An 18388-nucleotide genomic window follows, 5' to 3' on the forward strand; every position below is an offset into this window, starting at 1 on the left:
ATATCGATCGTCGGTATTTTCACGATGAAGTATTGTTCACGGTTGATGTTAATTTAAACAATTTGGTGTTTAATAGAACCTCTGCCTCTATGAGCGGTTCCCAGCCTCTCTGTTAAGGAGAAAGCAAAAACATGGATCGGGACCGAGTTCATGCCAGTGGTGAGAAAACCGTAAAACTGAATCAGGCGACCGATGGCGTTACGGACTCAATGCTTTAGTTCCCCGTCGATCAATGCGGCAGCGAACGAAAGTCGGTGTGCTGGAGATACCGCGAGCCAATTATAGCAGATGCTACGCTAGTCCGATCCAAGCACCACATTCAAGAAGATTTCGTGTGTGTGTGTGTTCACCGTCTTCTCGAGACACAACCTTGAGTGGAGATCATTGTGTTCGGAGATTCTATGTGAGGACTTCCCTAAACATCGGTAAGTATAGATCTGTCACATCCCCTTTTCCACGTGTACAGAATCTTCCTTGTCCTTGAGGGAAGTCTGTGTTTACATGTGCCACACGCTGGTTATGCAGTGAAACTGTTTAGTTCAAAGCATCGTTGTTGTATCGGTCTCCTGAAGCTCCTCTTATACAAACGCATAACGCTTCGTGGACTGTAGCTTTACCGAGTTTGCGTCACGCGTGTGAAAGAGAAATATGCATAATGTTCAAGAAATCATTATGTTTAACTGGGTTAATGATGACCTGAGAGTAAAATATTGCCATTGATAGATTGCTCCTTCATGTGCAAAAGGGAAGGCTTTGTAGTCAACTCTGCATGCTTCTATATTGATCATGAAACAAAAACGACTGTTAAATACAAGGCTCCCACAGGACAGGATTAAAATCATATGGCCTCACACTAATATCGATCATTAAACGGATTTTCTTCAATTGTAAGTCTAATAATTTTTAGCATGTTCAAACTATAAATAGCAATTTAACAACGGTATCAGGCTATAGAGACTGAAAATTCTATACCTGTGCCAGATGTTTTCAATTGTGCATGTAAGTCCCACTCTAATGACGTATCCTTGGTACATGTATTGAACACGTTTCATTGCTTGATGTTACGGTGACATGCATCGTGCAGAGCCCAGTAACTGTCGGCTTAGCTGAGTGACCTTTTCTGTATGTGTATCCTACTGTGTAGAAATGCATGATTCAAGTCCAAATCAACATTTGTGTGAAACAGTCCTGCTGTGCTACATATACGCAACATTTACTGACGCTGTACTGCGGCTGCTATCTGATCATCACGTTTGCCTTACTTTCCCCGTCTCCTTGTCTTAAGGAAACCATGATCCAAGGGTCCTGGGTACATCAATATTCTGTTCAGGCACCGTGTGTTCATAATCACTCCAAGGGTCTTCATGTCCCTGGTCTACTCCCGGGATAGCGATAACGGTATAACAGTCAACAGTTGTACAGTTGTATTAGTTTGGTCCCGACATATAGGTTGATAGACCGTTCGCAAACTCAGGTTTTTCTGAATGCAGTAGGTTTGGGGTGTGGAAAGTAGGTGATACATCAGTGCTGAGGAGAAGTATCGGAAGTATCCAGATGTATCCACTGACATTGGTGAGATTACTAGTGTATAGTATCATTCACACAGGTAACACTCTCAAAAATGGATTTTTGTTCAAGTATGCAAAACTTTTGGCCAAAGTTAATTAGAACGTTGGCGTTTTCAGTGGTTTCGTCTTTTCACTTCCCCTGGCCTTTCCTTTCACGCGACCAGACCCTGCTGTATATTATCTAATCCACACGAGAAATTACATTAGTTTTGCAACCGGAATGGAAGTGCAAAAGACGCATGTGTTGCAAAACAGTGTTAACACACTAATGGTGAATACAGGCAGGTTGTTCCTTCGGATAGAACACCATGACACAAGAGAATAATTACAGCCGAATGATGCAAAGGTTAAAATAGTGAGTACATAACCTAGGGCATTTTTTATCGTGTTTGCTTTTAGCACAACATCTGAAGCGTAACCAGCTGAAGTTTAATGAAAGTGGTGTATCCGGTGCCTTTTGCTGTGGTTATTGTTGCGGACAATACAGCGTGTGTATATTGGATGTTGGAACAAAATGGAGAAATATCTAATAATTATGCGTATTGTGCTCTATTCACGATGTTTCAAAGCGCAATGATATGATGAAATTTATTAGTAATTTCACAAATATACTTGATGCCTGAACATATTTTTTTTAATGGAATTGAAATATGTACCTAGAGCATTTGAAATGGTGGATATCGACTGAACAGGCACATGCGCCCTTCAGACTTTAGAACATTATCATCGGACACTCTACGACTGTTTCCCTATACCTCTTGCATACCGGTATAGCAAGGAACAAATGTATAACAGACTCTTCAGTGACCCATGCCTATCGTAAGGGGCGACTAACGGGATCGGGAGTCCAGGCTTGCTTACTTGACTGACACATGTAAATATGCGTAAATATACGTTCATACTATTGATCACTGGATTGTATGGTCCAGGCTCGATTATTTATATAGCCATGTAGCTGGAATATTGCTGGGTGCGGCGAAAACTAAACTAACTCACTCAGTCAATTATGTATAACGAAGATTACGTCGTTTCAGTTATGCCTCTTCATGCCAGATCTGTGTCCTCTACAACTTACAGCATACATAAACCGTAATGAACCACTTAGATAAGATATTATGAGCGAAATCATATGTCATCAATACCTTGCATCGTTCGACATGAAGACGTGGCAACTGTTTGAAGAACCTTATTGTTTGATATGATATATAATGATGACAGTGTTGTACGATTTTATTGTCTGTCTGTACGTCCATTTGCTATACACTTATCGCCTCTCGAAACACAGGTCAGTAGAGTTTCAGGTGTTGTAACCCCTTACCTCCAACTACACAATTGCATTATTTTCTAATGTACCAACTAACCCGTGAAGGTCCCGAGGTAGAAGAAACAACCCATGCTTGCCATAAAAGCCGACTGTGCTTGTCGTAAGAGGCGACTAACGGGATAGAGTGGTCAGGCTCGCTGACATGGTTGACACATGTCATCGGTTCCCAATTGCGCAGATCGATGCTCCTGTTGTTGATCAGTGAATTGTCTAGTCCAGACTCGATTATTTACAGACTGTGGCCATATAGCTGGAATATTGCTGAGTGCGGTGTAAAACTAAATTCACTCACTCACTCACCAACTGCATAGTTTTAACTCCCCCGTTTGTTTAATACTTTTTGACAGTTGAATATTATCATATACCATAATCATATATTCTATATTCAGGTGTTACTAATGTTAGTCATATATTGCCGCTAGTGTTGGAGATATGGGCGTCGTGGTGTTACTTAATACTCTCCATCATTACGCTAACACGCCATGATGTGGTTAAGGTGATAACACGTACTTGAAAGCAATACCCCCACACATGAGAAAGGGCGCTAACTTACTTTTGAACCCACAAAAAGCTGCCAACGGAAAAGACATTAGAACCGTCGATGGACTCACACCTATAATTCTTCAGTTCTTGACACATTTCACTGTACACTGACTGACAATAGAAGTTTCCAGCTAACGGACTGTCATCTGTATGTATGTGTTCAACGAAATGGTTACAAACGAGGAATCGGTAATGGTTTTACATAATATTAAAATTACAAGAGCTGGAGCATGGCATGTATTCTCGTTATGATGAAACCACTTTCAGTCAGCTCCCAGCTGTTCTACTAACGAGACCTCGGGTTGAGCTTCAGTGGTACAGGTCATAATTGCCTAGAGAGTGTATAGATGTTACTTCCAGACACGACGTTCACTCCACCATTGGCGTTTGTAACAGGTGCGTTGAAAAGATATAGGTTAACACAGCGGGATGATTTGGCGAATACATATAACACAAAACGTTTGGTGTATACGTGTGCTTTTCGGTTTTGCTAATTCTATGTTAGTAAATCGAGGTAAGCTCCACAGAACGTTCTGATCAATTCTCAATCCACTTTGGCGTTGTTTTACGTTGTTGAACGTTGTTCAACCTATCATTCTTTTCGAATCTCCTTTGAATTTGTCTGGTGACTTTGCTGATACATCTCATCGCACCAAAGCTGTGTACAGCGGTGCTCATGCTCTTGATCATTGGAGTGTCTGATCCAGACTCCATTATTTATAGACTGTTGCCATACACCAGGAATATTGCTGGGTCCGACGTAAAACTAAACTCAATCATCCACTCACTCATACTTTCCACGCGTTGGATGTAGAACTTGCTATGTACCTTTGCCATTTGCTACTCGATGCATGATGAGGGGTTTCTTCATGAACAATGAAACACCTGTCCACATGCATACAGTTACCATGTGATATTGTGATATGGAAATACTTACTATAGTAACAGTTCAACTACAAGATGAACGACAATGCACCAGTATACACGAACTATCTATAGCACTGTCGGCATCGCTTAGGCAGCATCACCGCCGCTGTATCCAGCGTCTATCCACGGTATGCGTATATCAGCCCAGTGATCAAGCTGTTTCTAGCTATCCTGTTTTTATCGAAATACCTTCTTCACGCATCTTAAGAGTAACACATCCTGCAGACAGAATATCGTCTAGTAGAGCATCATAAATATACACGAAATTGTCCGGAAAGTTATTATCAGTCTTTACGAGATTTTCTAAACATAAGGTCCGCCTGTCTCAATAACATCGATGGTGTCAAAAAGATTTGTTTTTTTTGTTCGCTCTTCTTGATGTTCGTGCATGCTGCTTGCTTCTTATATAGTATCCCAATACATGTTGAACAGGATATTCGCAGACAAAGGCGTTTATTTTTAAAACGGGAGGAGTCATTTGCCTGTGGGTGACAATTAATAAGGTCGATTAATCCTGAAATTAGCCTCTTTTGTGGGAATTGTCTCTCCGTACACTCAGAGAGTAGTGGTCGTATGTACGCTGTATATATAACAACACGATAGTGTGTGTTATTATTGTTATTACGTGGGCAATAACGTGTAATTCATCGCAGTTGATTCTGTATTGAACTTGTAATTGTGGAACCATTTAACAGTCACAGTTCTGGTCCTAACGCTCCTGAGATTGTCGTTGGTGTGCAGTGTGAAGTACCCATCTGTCTCAGTGGTTGCATTTCGCTGATTAAAAGATAATAATAATTTGTAAAGGAATGATATGTTGTATTTACTTCAAAATTTACATTGAAATTTACAAACAGTTTGAGGATGAGTTGTGTATGAAAGGAATGGGTCACGGGTCGGCAAACGTCAGGAGTGACTCATTAAAAACATAACTGCCTGTGGAAGTGTCATAAAAGAAAACCAAACTGGGCCACAGATATTACCCTTGCATCCTTTCAGTGGAAAGGTGTACAAAACAGTGGATAACTGTGAAACATGCACGGGGGTCCCTTAATAATTGATGGAATGAAATCACAAACGGAACAGGGCACAAGATACTTTTGACAGCTTTTGTGCATTTTACATGGAAAGGCAAGCCAGATTCTGGACCACGTGGAACAGCTGCACAGCAGAGGTTCCAGGACACAAGGGTGTCATTATGATAGACTGACAACCAAGCAGCGACCCTTGTAATGGCATGGAATAAATTAGCCTTCAAGCACGATGCATCTCATCAATTATCATTTTTTCTGATGTTTTAACAAATGTCTACAGTCAGAATAAATCATGAGGTCATGTCTGATATAACCAGCTTTCCGCACCACTCACTCAAATGGTAGAATTCAACAACCGTTTGTTGACGACAGTGATGTCCAATTTAATTGATGTATCGCTTTGCTCTATATGTCACCCATAAAAGGCTTTTACATTTACTCCATTACCAATCAGCCCACTTACAACTGAGACTATCAACACTAACATGTTCCCATATTCATCCAGAACAATTCCACGGGTCGGCGCTTCCTTGTGAATACTCTCCAGAATTAATTAATCCTCAAGTTTAAACACATACCGTGTTATCTGAGCAATCAGTGACTGAATGAATATTGCATTTCGCCGTTATTCGCGACGAGGTATTGTCGGAGCATCATCGGTGTAAGTACAACATCAAGTAAGACGTCTTGACATATGAAGTCGGAGGTCTGTAACCGTTAGAAAAGTAGCCTGTAACCATTTCTCGCTACATTTCCAAACTAGAAAACCTTTAGAACTACATTTATATAAATTACGATCTGTACACATTTTACAACTGGATCCGTGAAGGTCTAGTTTAAAATTGATTTTCAGTAACCCATGCTTGTCGTAAGAGGCGATCGGATGGTCAGGCGTGCTGGCTTGTTTGACACATGTCATTGGTTTCTAGTTGCGCAGATCGATGCTCATTGCTGCATTGTGCGGTCCAGATTACTTACAGACCACCGCCATATAGCTGGAATATTGCTGAGGGTGGTGTAAACCTAAACTCACTCACTCTTGACAACTGTTTCTACAACAGATAACACATCTCGATCTTCACCGTAGAATGTTAGACAGCTCTGCAGGCTATTAGCGGAATTGTTTACCGTTGGTGCTGTATTCAAAGGTACATTAATTGTATAGCTCTTACCAAATTAGGTGATCACGTCAATAAAATTCTGATCCTTTTGTGGTTTTAGAAGAGGCAATGTCTGTTTCCTGTCATGGACACAGAATGGGGTCATGTTCAGACAAATCTAGTGCTTGCAAATCCGATACTGAAGTACTACATATTGCTTGTAATGTAGGTCATATATTTAAGGATTATTCATGATATTCATATTTAATCATCAGAACCAGTCACGCAAAGCTCCGTCAACCCGCTGTTGCCACGTCAGACAAGTGGTTGGTCATGGAAGTGATGAAGCCAACCACTTTTTGCCTTAGCTGCCATGATTGCCTCGAAAGTTAGCGCCGTCTCTTTGTTGTTTTCACCATTCCTTCAAAACCAGATTGGCGATGCAGTACTCTGCCAACACCAATTACCATTAGATTCAGACCAGCTCAATCCCCTGGGCTTTGTGAATATTTTCAGTCTAGTTAATTACAGGATGAAGTGACTATCTTACAATGGGAGACACACGTCGGTATGTTCTTGTCACTGATCATAACCGTCTTATTACTTATGTATAACAGTAACCAGTATTCTACTTGGTAGCCTCAGGGATTTCGGTATTACTAATTTGGTCTTAACAGTATTTCCTTTGGACTCTGTGTCCAAGGTAACATAGTCACGGATTCGTGATGGCGTCTTGATGGATTTGGTGGCCATGTACTGTTCATTGCGTTTCATCGTATGTCAACGGCTTGGACCCTTGATCATAATATCTGTCACTGGATTGCCTGGTCAAGGTTCGGCGATATTCAGGCATACAGCTCATGCATTGCCCAATGTGGTGTTTGTTCCACTCTTGTCCAGACGAGGTCTTGATATGCTGTGAAAGTCGTAATGCAACACAGGAATACGAGCGTAACAGAATGACATCTATGGATTACCAGTGACGGACAACTGAGTTTCCTGGGAGATTTTGAAATTTTATTGATTAAACTTTACACATGTTCAGACAAAAGCGGCTTTGGTATGCCACGGGGATTTATTCCCTACTCAGTGCAAGAGATGATTGCTGTAACCGAAAACGGCATTCGCAATATATATTCTCAAAGCGGAGTTTATCGTAATGGTCCCACGGTAGGAGTTTGCACTTCTTTGACCAAAGATAATATACGCGGAGGTTTTCCATCAATGGCCCCTTTGAGAAAATGAACACGTCTGCCACTTTTGTCCCAATTTCCGCCACGATTACTGTTTCGCAGTTGGCAGTCACATAACAAAAGTAATATCTATCCTGATTGCTCAAGCATATGACCCTAAATGATCAGTTGGTGATCACAAGTATGATACTGTATGATTAATTTAGATTGGGTTTCAGCATCGTCTTCAACATAGGCCATCACAGCACAATACAATTCAGTTACTTAGTGACCCCCGTGTCGTGTCATTATTCAGACCGAGTATGGTAAAGTGATGGTAAATACTGACCCTATTTTCGATCGAATTACAATCAACCGCTACCCTTCAAGTCCAACCATAACGCCTTTGTGCACGCACTCTATGTATATTTTTATAAAATGTGGAACCAGGAGCAGATGCAAGACTGCATCGATAAAATGGTCTCGTCCCAATCTGCAGGATCACGATCGGGAGTTGTGTCTATCCTGATTGTACACCGAGTGATCATTTTGGTAATCGTGACAGTAGTAGTCGTGATAGTAGTAATGGCAGCACTGGTCATTTGGGTGCAATGTTTGGCACTTAACATTCCTCTTTTCAACGGCTTTCACTTTATATCTCACATTTCATGAGGAAACACGTGATAATATTCAGGAATACATTTGTCACGTACCATACCTTTGAACATGATATTCATGAAATGCAGTGCAATTCGAGTTCGTTTAAACTATGTGTATGTGCAGTTTTGCACTTACCCTGAAACAACGATATTGTAATGAGCTCTCATTTGTATGCATGACTGCACGTGGATGTACAGCTATTTTGCATAATCAGTGACGCGTGAAATCGATATCACTAATGTGTTAATGACTTGTTTAACCTGGAAATTGGTTTCTCTCTGCATTTACACATTTGAGTATTCAGGCGTGCTCTCTTATACTGATCAGCCTCTCCCTGACACACCGAGATACGAGGTGAATGAAGGTTGTGAACGGGTGCACTGAAGTCAAGAGAACTGTAACCAGATGGGCCGAAATCCTAGTTACTTATTACAAAGGCTAGCATTTGAAAATAGAAGTATCTCCTTTTGGACAGTTTCTAAAGGATGCAATGTCACAATAACCTCCAGATTTATATACGTTGAATGTAATCAAGTTGTAGAAACTATTGCACCGTGGATAATGGTTGCACGAACTGTTGTAGGAACTATTAAATGCACCGTGGATAATGGCTGTACGAACTGTTGTAGAAACTATTGCACCGTGCATACATAATGTTGAATACACGTTGTATGCACATTCAAATGGAGAACAACGTGACACAAGAGAACAAGCATAACTATGTGATGCAAAGGTTTTAAAATGAGAACATAACCGATCAATTTCATTACACATATGGTAAGCTTGAACAGCTGACGCGTTACCAGCTGATGTTTAATGAAACTGTTGAAGACAATGTGAGGTATGTATATTGGATGTTGAAAAAAATGGTGAAATATCTATTATGATTTTACTGCTCACTTCTATGGTACATGGAATGTATTGACCATGTAGATAATGTTATGAAAAACCCAAACTATGTGTGTATAACGCTTGTACGAACTGTTGTAAAAACTATCGTAAAAACTGATACGTATTATATTGTCCAGATTGTTGCAAGAATAGTAAATGAAAACATAAACGTTTGTGTGCATATATGAGTTAACAGTTAAAACAATGTTAGATTTTCTGTTGTATAATCTACTGCACAAGTAGCTGTACATGTTTCTTTATGGAGTAGTCCATAAACTGTCGAATAAGCTACACTATTGTATTAACAGTTATTTATTTTTTAGTACAAGCGACATAACTCACTGCATACAATTTACAACTTATAAGAAAAACATCCTCAAAGCAGATAATTATGAATTGTAGTGTTTGAGAACTAGTTCAAAGCGCCATGGTATTCCACAAGGATCCGATCATGCGAAATGTCAAAAATTGATTTCATTCGCCTCGTCAATATTTATGATCCCTTGAGACGAGCATTAAAGGAGGTATGATGGCTCTCTGTGCCAGGACGTGCACAGGATGAATGAATACAATGCAAGCGTCTTACAGCATCACATAGCGGTTTCTCTGTCTCCTTCCAATAAGATGGCTTCAGATGTCGCCAAGGACCAGCTGTTCACGTCCTTCGGGAGTCAATCTTTCCATTGTAGTTGAATTCATTGCTCTGGAAGTGATTCATATCTTTTTTGTGATGAAGGCTGATATGAGAATATTATACTAGAATTATAGGTTATCTCACACCAATAATGGATATAACGCAGTAAGTACTATCTCCGACAAAAGACATGACGTCAAAAAGAAATTACGCCAAGGAGTGATCAAACTCTTATTGAATTGAGTTGCTGGGTATTTGTTGTCCGTGTTTACATATTGTCTACAAGTTGAACAGCTGTCTCTTACTAGGGCCTTTGTGTAGTTTACTTTCATTAGCTGATCCATGGTAGCAATTAATGAATATGGAAAAAAACCGCAATACAGGCATTTTGAACACGTTTTTTTTCACAAAGTAACATTATTAACATAGACACTTTGAGTAGCGATATAGTATTCTACGTCAACGAGAATGTTGACAATGGCCACAGATGTTTGATTTTACTTATTTAACAAAATTTTACTTTTAGGCTGCTGCAAGGCAGTCGGAAATGGGTTTCTTAAATAACGGCTCCATATCTGTATAACAACTATCTACTACTTACAGAAGTTGTGTCAGCTAGTGCACATGGCACAGTGTTATTGTGAATTGTATGAGACAGGGATACTACCATATTCATACATTGTAAGACAGTGGAATAACCATGAAACAACCGTCAGTATCGTCATCTACATAAAGCAATTTGAGCAATTTGACCATTGGTATTATCATCTTCTACTTAACTAAAGCACGGCATTGCCATCAACTTGGGGAGGTCAGGGTACATGCATATATGCATCCTAATGTGTAAAACTCATTCGAGACCCTTCAGCCGAGTGGACGGATACTTCCAGATCAGTTAACTGTCTATAAATTTCGATTATTAAGGAATTGTGCGTATAGCAAACATTTCAAATAGACTTTGAGCTATCTGCAAACTTCAGTCATCAATATTAGTGAAATAAAAGACAAAATCAAACAATTTTACATGACGTTTATAGGAATTCTCCATCAGTGCTTTATGCTTAGTGCCACTGAAATTGACAACATGACTGCCTTTATTGCTTAGATAGATATAACCATTACAATTAAACTTAGAAAATGCACATTTGTTCAACATGTAGCAATTCTAAAACTATTAATCTGTTCTGTGTATATCATGTCTGGTTTGGTATGATATAAAGTATTTTCTAATAGGAAAACCTAGCTAGTATTAATGCATTTCTATACGCTCTCAAACATAAAAAACTATTATTTATAGCTTTTTGAAAAATCATTTTCTATTTCTCTTTAAAGGATAAACTTTGATGTTTGTAGCACTGCTGACTATACTCCCGTGTAGTACCCATTCATGGTGCTGTTATTGATCACAAGGAACAGTGCTGATTACTGCTGTCGACATATATCAAAACGTTTCATTTCGATCCCATTCTTGTAACACTGAATTTGGAACATATATGCGTACTTGTGTGCATACGTTCAAAGAGGTTTGTCGCAGTTGTCCATGGACATTTACTTCAGGTACACCTTTTCAAAACCAAACATCTACGACTTTATTGCCAATACATGTGCAACTCTAACTTTAAAGGCGGTAGATTCTACTGTATTTCTCAAAACTGACAAAGAATATAAATGAGCATTCGAGAATCAAACACGCATCTTGACAATCAATAAAATACGTTTATCAATAATCAATAGAATACGAGTATATTAAGATAAAAATAAACTAAGACTGTGTCTATAACACGCTTCATGGACAGACAACTTTGTTATTGCAATAAATGCTATGCCAAAGAGATTTCGAATGTGCGATTAGGAAGTCGGTATCCATTCAAAACCTGTGGGATGATGGATCTAATGGAAGACATATGTACTGACTCTGTCCTTCAGGACAAAATTCGCCGTCATGAGAGGCGTCATGAAGTTGTTTTAACTAGAGTCCGTCTTGGCCATTGCACACTTGATGCCTATAGAAGTATTGTTGATAAAGAACCTCAAGTATCACCTCCTTGAAACTAGTGTAGGGGTAAGACGCCTGAACAGTTCAGCACGACCTGTTGTACATCCCTGTTAAATCAACGTCAGACAAAGTCTTAGAAGTGCCGTGCGTGAGAAAAGAAAAGAAACGCGATACATTCTCCCTTGCTGCAACATTGGGATCCAACATTCTATATGGTTCAATCCAAAAGGTTATATTAGAATACCTTGCTGCGTCAGGAAATATGAGACAATCTAAGGATATGTCGTCCAGTAGGAACATTAAACCAAATACATTTATTGATTTTAAATCGTTTTAACATTTATTTTTCAGTTTTGATTTTCTGTTTTTTATTGAACGGAGATGACAGTTTGGTATGTATTTTTTTTTTTTTTTTTTTTTCAAAACAAAATTTGGTTGTTTGGTGTCTAATACATAGTATTTAGCAGAAGATACAGACATTTCATCACAATATTTAGATAGTGTATACAGTTCAACTTCAATTAATGTGTGTTCTGTAAATAGACCTTAGTTCGGGTCCAAGTCGCCCTAAAGCTATATCACCACCACCGCCATAAACTTTACGTTTCCATGTTGATACTAAAGCCGTTATCAATCTTGCAGGATGTCTAATATAGCACACTGCATCTCACTCCTGTACCATTAGAAGGAAAAGAATTGATAATCTCGAACTGATTTGATGCGGGAATAGAAAAAAGCTAGATAGCAATACCATGCTTAGTTAGTTTTTTTTCATAAAACATATATTCCACAGTTATGGACCACAACTCGTTATCGTCTTGGGAGACAAAACGTGGACGAGAGTGGCAGACGGCACAGTTTGATTATATGTCACAATCACATATCATTACAGACACAGGTCCAAATCTGACAAGTTTCTTTATAAGGTGTACATGTTACAATCAGACTTCGAGCCACATCGTGAAATGACTGAAATTTGGCCCTGGGAGTTACTCTATCTGACTGAAACGGTTGTTTGTGATACTTCAATAAAGACAAAACAAAATATACGTCATATAATTACATTTATCATTTCATATAAATGTAATCATATAACAATCACTATTCATAGCCCATATATAGAAGGGCAGGTCTTGGCACATACAATTATTACCTGTTACAACAGTTTAAGCTGTAATGGCAACGACTGTTACACCTCAGTTTGGCCCCAAGAGCACTTGCACCTATTTGCCTGGCACCTTTTTAGTCTTGAACAGCCGCAATTGACAAATCCCTGCCATGGATGACATCGAAAATGCTTCTCGCAAGGAAACCTATGTGTCTTTGTTTTCATCTATGATTGTTAAAAGACTCTCGGGGCAAATGTCAAACTGATTACGGAAGTAGGGCGCTTTGAAAATACCACTCTTGGTAGCATTTGTGTACATGTCATTCTCGTTTCTGTCAGTTATCACGCCGAATATGTTGCGCGGATCTCCTCTACCACGATCTACCATAGGAATTGGCACAGCTACATTATCACCAGGTTCCCCTGCACGTACGTCGACTGGGCTTCTCTTCACCATACGCTCTGCCTGTAGTTCTCTGGTTGAGGATATGCTCTTCTCGTTCTTGAAGCTGGAATGCTGAATTTGCTGCAGTTGGATAAGATTTCGGTGGTTGGTTCTTCGGTAGGTTCAGAAGATGATTCGGCTGATGCAGATTCAGGATTGAAGACGACTTGGTGGTCTTGTTCTGTTTGCAGACCTTCGATGATATCTTGTGGGATGCTATTTGAAGTTAGTCTGAGTCGAGCATTGGTTCCAAACATTGCGGCATATGGACTTTGCTGAATAATCGAATGATGAGCCGAATTTTCGGAGAACTGCCCAAATCTAATACCCACAGGCCAATCTTCAGATTTATTGTCTGCCATCCGGCAACAAGCATGTCCTTATGTCGCCATTGGCCCTTTCTACTGAACCCTGGCCCTGGGGATGTCTAGGCTTACTGTGCACTAGAGTCAAAGCTGGCCAAGAAAGAATTAATCCCTGAGAAGCCAATTAAATGACAGCAGATAAGGATGTTGTGGTAGCTATGTTGCTACAGAGTACACTCACTGTGAACTCATTGTAAGATTAAGCTAATTAGGATGGCTGCATAACAATACAAAACTCAAAAATAAACTATATACGTCGAGAAGCAGTATGACCAACGAACCATTTCAGGCAGCTAGTGTACCTACCAAGGTCAGTTTTCAGTCATTTCATGGAATGACTAGAGATTTCAGTCATTTCTCACTGTTTACACAGTCTGACTGCAAAGTACATATCGTTCGTCAGCACGCGTTGGATATACCTCGTACCGACCAAGAACGTTCATCCCGTGTCCTTATCCCCAAACACAACTGGATGGAATTTATCAGTTTGTTAACGGTGGCACAACACGTGGACGTTGAACATGCAGAACAGCTTCAAGCAAGTGATTTCTAACCTTCTGATCAGTAGGTGGTAGTCCGATGACCGTGTGGAAGAGAACTGAGTCTTGGTTGTCTGTTGGCGTTCCATTGCCTAAAGCCTGTTTTCTGATTAACCGATCCTGGACTTGTGTTTATGACGGAGGTCGTCCTTGATCTTCCGGTTATTGTCATTTTGCGTGTGCAGAAACTTGTACCACAGTCACAGACTGAGACATATGGGTTATCTCTCTTTGAATTCCAGACGCCATAATGTGAATGACAGATTTCGAATCTATTTACAAATATTGAATTAAGACGAAGACATAGACTTTATAGTTTCTGTGATGGTGGCAGTCTACGATACTACCAGCGAAGGCTTTATCAAGAGTCAAAGTCAAGAATGCACCCCCTACCCACTTGCAAGGTTTAGGGTGTGTAATTTCTGCAGCAGTTCCATCCCTTGCGCTCAGTTTTGCAAAACTGATCTTTGTCTGCTCACCGATCACAACATACATAGTTTATACATTCTTAAGAGCATTACGAAAAATAAAATTTCTGATGTACATGCGGTCCAAGGTAACTAACATCGTTTAAAAACAGCTTTAACACGTATTTAACACGTACCCAAGCTGTATCCAAGTATTGCAATAATCCATATATGGATTCATCATGAGCGTTTGACTAGTTAAGACATACTGAGATATAACCTTAGTTGTCATGTTGTCGACCCCATTTAACGAGCTTACGCTAGCTATCAGCCGCCTCATTCAGTCTCTCACTCCAACATATTGTGATCTACGAAACAAGTTTACTATGAGGTGGTGATGTTTATGTATTAATGTGTGAATGTAATAGCAGGTGTTTTGTACACGTAGAATACTGCTATACTTTCAGTGTTTCATGCAATACCATAAAGTAGATTTAGGTATTTTGAAAGTAGACTGTACTATGATTATGCATTCCTGTCCTCTTAAACGTTACTGTACACTGTGCACTGGACACCGTGTGCACGGGTTCAGTGATAATCAAATTCGATAGTGCCCACTTCATGTATTTGTTGCCATGGCAACAGGTCCCATAACATTACAGACATTGAACCAGGTTTCACAATAAGGGCCCCCATATGTCTCCAGACGTAATGGCACAATCGTATAGTGGTTATTATTCAATGTACGGATGAGCACGCAAGCAGGCTCGGACTGCACACGGTTATTCAACACGCATGTGCTATACTTAGTACAAAATAAGCACACAGGTATTTAACATACATTGCGCGAGTACAAGTCAGAATAACCAATATTAGTATCAGAAGTAAATACACGTGCTACTGTTAAATTCAGTCACATCAAGACTTTGTGTTTGTAGAACAACCGACATTTACGATAATATACACCATAAATATTATACTCCTACAATTATAATTCAATCGCAGTATTGTCATACATACGATGTCCACGCCCACCCTCTAGTGCATACAGTCCAGTCAACTTACAAAAAGTGAGTAAGTTTAGTTTTACGCCGGTATTCCAGCTGTATGGCGGCAGTCTGTAAATAGTCGAGTCTGGACCAGACAATCCAATGATCAACAACATGAGCATCGATCTGCGCAATTGGGAATCGATGACATGTGCCAACCAAGTCAGCGGACCTGACCACCCGATCCGTTAGTCAGCTCTTACGACAAGCATAGTGGAATTTTATGGCAAGCATGGGTTGCTGAAGTCCTATTCTTACCCGGGACCTTCACGGGTCCAACTTACAAGAAATATATACAATGCCGTGCATACAGTATATATGTTATGAAACTACAAGTAACGTGACATCAATACAATAAATACTATATGCTTAATGGATGCCATGTAGCGACACGTAACAAACCCTATGTTTGGAACAACAGCAGAACCTCATGGAGATGCAATGCGTCGTGCCGTCAAGAACCTGAATGTCATGCTGCTAAATAATAATTACCTTTCGTTGTTACATTGTCATTAAAGGTATAATTGCAGATATTACACGACATAGTGGTGGTAACAATCTTCTGAATAAAGAAACGCCCTTCTCTTGACAAGATAGGGATGAAACTATTCAAGAGATGGTTTTCTCTTGTAATTATGCTTTCTGTCTCTGTCCATAGGGATTACAAATTAATATTTAATGTCTGATCTGCAAAAACATTTCAGCTGTAGCTGCAAGGATGTGCTGTTCCGTATGATCCTGGACGATTATATAACGGCTGATTTCCCTTGGGTATTGAACATGAACTTTCTTCTGTGGACAAAAAGCATTGTTATCGATTACCCATGTATTAGTATCGATTGCCTTACAATGGTGTTTTATGCTCTGTGTTTGAACTATGGCGCAGTTTCGGGAAGAATATTGCACCTTGACTATAGAGTATAACTGGACGTAATTGATTTTGTTACCTTGTCTGTTACGGAAATGTGATCGTGGTTGTGACGCATATGACACCTGGTGGTTGTACTTAGCAATATGATTGTGATAAATACGGCATTTGATGCAACAGTCAGTGAGTGAATTTAGTTTTGCGCCGGGCTCATCATTATCCCAAGTATATAGCAGCGGACCGTAAATAATCGAATCTCGACCAGACAATCCAATGATCAGCAGCCGAAGCCTCATTCTATTCAGCTGGGATACTGTGTCAATCAAATCAGCGAGTCTGACCACAGGATCCCGTTCGTCGCCTCTGACGACAAGCATGACCTGAAGATCTTCACGGGTCTTAAATGCAACATGTCCTCTTACATACACACAGACGCACGCACACGCACACGCACACGCACACGCACACGCACACGCACACACACACACACACACACACACACACAAAGACCACGCACACACACACACAAAGACCAAGCACATATTGCAAGATGCTCGATTGGCATTTTTAGAATGATGAACATCAGGTAAAACTGATGATGGAGCCTGAATAGCCCGAAACGTTGTATCAAAGACTAAAAGGATGCATGTAATCCAGAACATTCTTTGTGAACATGTGGTGTTTTGCATTAAACAGAATGCGATGGAATGTAAATAAATTACGTTCTATGACTACAAATTATGTATATGTATGTGACGAGCTAAAAGTCTGCAATGATGAAGTCAATGGTGACAGTTTGCTACGAGCTTTCTCTCATGAAGTCTGATTTCACGAGGGGCCCTTTTGGACGTGTTCTACAAACGTTCGAATCAGTGCCAGTACCATGTGGATACGTGTGATTGAGAATCGAGAACCAAAGACTAACGCCATTTATCTGTTATGTTCTAATTTCACCTGAGATCACGGTCACTTTGGGACTACATGTTTAGCTTCATTTAAAGTCGAGGATTAGTTTTTAGGTTCATCCTCTACATATGACGTTCAAGGTCTCTCTGCTTTTAAACGTTTCTCTAATCAAAACAGCACGTACAACAATAAACCTGGTTCAAGCTGAATTGACGTCTGCGATAATGAATACTAACTAGACGTGACATCAGAGGAGTTCTAAACGTTAAAAAGACCGACTTGTGCAAAGACCGTCGGAACTCAGAGATTGGGGAATGACAATGTGCCAATGCACACACTACCATAGCCGACCACCTCTGCTGTAAACCATTTCACGCGAAGAAATTGTGATGGAAAACGATCGTTTCGTGGTATTTGTGTTCCCATGTTGACTTGTTTGTCAGTAGCCTCGTAACACTTACAGGCCAGACCTTTGAGATCGTATCATGTCTTTGACTTAATTTGCAAGAGGTACACGCAGCGGGGACAATTGAAAGATGTCAGGATGTGTATCATGTCGAACATTACAAACTATTGTGTGACTCTCCACAACTGGATGTAAAGAGGAAGAATGTAATTGGAAACGATGTGGTTCATTCAAATATGAGGACGCCGTCCATACACGTGCAGCTGAGTGAACTGAGACACATAGTCACAGTATATTGTTCGATAATACTGCACGTTAATATCCTCTCAACTAGGTGTCTGCACGTGTTCGTGTGTCCACCATCTGGTCACATACTATCGGATGAGAGGTTTCTTTTAAGTGCACAGGGTTGTGTACTTCACACTAGGTGTTGTGACAACACTGAA

General features: G+C 40.0%; 1 protein-coding gene across 2 annotated transcripts in view; it reads left to right on the top strand.

Annotated features, from left to right (window-relative positions):
* Positions 1–258: 258 nt before the first annotated feature.
* LOC137274141 (glycine receptor subunit alpha-2-like) overlaps positions 259–18388 on the top strand; it is a 41546-nt gene continuing 23416 nt past the window's right edge. For both annotated transcript variants that reach the window (XM_067807155.1, XM_067807157.1), the window contains exon 1: positions 259–425. The gene's annotated coding sequence lies outside the window, so the exon portion shown is untranslated. The remainder of the gene's footprint in view (positions 426–18388) is intronic.

This window comes from Haliotis asinina, chromosome 2 (genome assembly GCF_037392515.1).
Source record: "Haliotis asinina isolate JCU_RB_2024 chromosome 2, JCU_Hal_asi_v2, whole genome shotgun sequence".
Taxonomy (NCBI): Eukaryota; Metazoa; Mollusca; class Gastropoda; order Lepetellida; family Haliotidae; genus Haliotis; species Haliotis asinina.